The sequence below is a fragment of the Natator depressus genome, chromosome 28, assembly GCF_965152275.1.
Source record: "Natator depressus isolate rNatDep1 chromosome 28, rNatDep2.hap1, whole genome shotgun sequence".
NCBI lineage: Eukaryota > Metazoa > Chordata > Testudines > Cheloniidae > Natator > Natator depressus.
Genome location: NC_134261.1, coordinates 8,606,348 through 8,608,847, shown reverse-complemented (window position 1 = coordinate 8,608,847; position 2,500 = coordinate 8,606,348). Strand labels below are relative to the sequence as shown.

General features: G+C 67.1%; 1 non-coding gene across 1 annotated transcript; it reads right to left on the bottom strand.

Annotated features, from left to right (window-relative positions):
• Positions 1 to 2,214: 2,214 nt before the first annotated feature.
• Positions 2,215 to 2,333, bottom strand: LOC141979078 (5S ribosomal RNA). The gene has a single exon (XR_012636507.1). It is a non-coding gene; the product is annotated as a 5S ribosomal RNA (ribosomal RNA).
• Between the last annotated feature and the right edge of the window lie 167 nt (positions 2,334 to 2,500).

Sequence of the window (2,500 nt, the reverse complement as noted above, 5' to 3'; positions counted from 1 at the left end):
GTCCGCCTGGCCCCTGCCCGCGGGGGCAGGCTCCGGGTTGACCTGGTGGCCGGAGGAGAATTAAGCCCGGAGCCCGGGGCAGGGCGACCCCGGACAGACGGGGGTCCGCCTGGCCCCTGCCCGCGGGGGCAGGCTCCGGGTTGACCTGGTGGCCGGACGGGAATTAAGCCCGGAGCCCGGGGCAGGGCGACCCCGGACGGACGGGGCTCCGCCGGCCCCTGCCCGCGGGGGCTGGCTCCGGGTTGACCTGGTGGCCGCTCGGGACTTAAGCCCGGAGCCCGGGGCAGGGCGACCCCGGACGGACGGGGCTCCGCCTGGCCCCTGCCCGCGGGGGCAGGCTCCGGGTTGACCTGGTGGCCGGACGGGGAATAAGCCCGGAGCCCGGGGCAGGGCGACCCCGGACGGACGGGGGTCCGCCGGCCCCTGCCCGCGGGGGCAGGCTCCGGGTTGACCTGGTGGCCGCTCGGGACTTAAGCCCGGAGCCCGGGGCAGGGCGACCCCGGACGGACGGGGGTATGCCGGCCCCTGCCCGCGGGGGCAGGCTCCGGGTTGACCTGGTGGCCGGTTTGCTTTCGGGCCACCAGGTCAACCCGCTGCCTGTATGGGGTTGACCTGGTGGCCGCTTTCCTTCCCGGCCACCAGGTCAACCCGCTGAATGTATGGGGTTGACCTGCTGGCCGCTTTCCTTCCCGGCCACCAGGTCAACCCGCTGAATGTATGGGGTTGACCTGCTGGCCGCTTTTCTTCCCGGCCACCAGGTCAACCCGCTGAATGTATGGGGTTGACCTGCTGGCCGCTTTCCTTCCCGGCCACCAGGTCAACCCGCTGAATGTATGGGGTTGACCTGCTGGCCGCTTTCCTTCCCGGCCACCAGGTCAACCCGCTGAATGTATGGGGTTGACCTGCTGGCCGCTTTTCTTCCCGGCCACCAGGTCAACCCGCTGAATGTATGGGGTTGACCTGCTGGCCGCTTTCCTTCCCGGCCACCAGGTCAACCCGCTGAATGTATGGGGTTGACCTGCTGGCCGCTTTCCTTCCCGGCCACCAGGTCAACCCGCTGAATGTATGGGGTTGACCTGCTGGCCGCTTTCCTTCCCGGCCACCAGGTCAACCCGCTGAATGTATGGGGTTGACCTGCTGGCCGCTTTCCTTCCCGGCCACCAGGTCAACCCGCTGAATGTATGGGGTTGACCTGCTGGCCGCTTTCCTTCCCGGCCACCAGGTCAACCCGCTGAATGTATGGGGTTGACCTGCTGGCCGCTTTCCTTCCCGGCCACCAGGTCAACCCGCTGAATGTATGGGGTTGACCTGCTGGCCGCTTTCCTTCCCGGCCACCAGGTCAACCCGCTGAAAGTATGGGGTTGACCTGGTGGCCGCTTTCCTTCCCGGCCACCAGGTCAACCCGCTGAAAGTATGGGGTTGACCTGGTGGCCGCTTTCCTTCCCGGCCACCAGGTCAACCCGCTGCCGGCATGGGGTTGACCTGCTGGCCGCAGAGGGGCAGGCTCCGGGTTGACCTGGTGGCCGGACGGGGATTAAGCCCCGGCTCGGAGCAGGGCAAGCCCGGGCGGAGGGGGGTCCGCTTGGCCCCTGCCCGCGGGGGCAGGCTCCGGGTTGACCTGGTGGCCGGTTTGCTTTCGGGCCACCAGGTCAACCCGCTGAATGTATGGGGTTGACCTGCTGGCCGCTTTCCTTCCCGGCCACCAGGTCAACCCGCTGAATGTATGGGGTTGACCTGCTGGCCGCTTTCCTTCCCGGCCACCAGGTCAACCCGCTGAATGTATGGGGTTGACCTGCTGGCCGCTTTCCTTCCCGGCCACCAGGTCAACCCGCTGAATGTATGGGGTTGACCTGCTGGCCGCTTTCCTTCCCGGCCACCAGGTCAACCCGCTGAATGTATGGGGTTGACCTGCTGGCCGCTTTCCTTCCCGGCCACCAGGTCAACCCGCTGAAAGTATGGGGTTGACCTGCTGGCCGCTTTCCTTCCCGTCCACCAGGTCAACCCGCTGAATGTATGGGGTTGACCTGCTGGCCGCTCTGCTTCCCGGCCACCAGGTCAACCCCCTGCCGGTATGGGGTTGACCTGCTGGCCGCAGAGGGGCAGGCTCCGGGTTGACCTGGTGGCCGGCAGGGACTTCAGCCCCAGGGCCCCTGGCAGGGCGACCCTGCCCTTGTTCCCCAGAAAAGGAGAGAGCTGGCTCGCAGCGGGAAAAGCTGCCTACGGCACCTGGGATTCCCAGGCGGTCACCCATCCAAGTACTAGCCAGGCCCGGGACGGTTTACCTTCCGAGATCGGACGGGATCGGGGGCCTTCCGTCCGGTATGGCCGTAGGCACTCGGCTCCGGTCCGCCTCGTCCCCTTTCCCTTACTGACTCCCCTGCCTCGGGTGGGCCCGATCCTTTTTTCCGTTTTTTTTTTTCGCTCCGGAGGCTTCATGAGCCCCCCCCCAACACCCCTTTGGGGGTCGGTGAAAATTTTTTTTTCAGACTTCCAGGGGCCC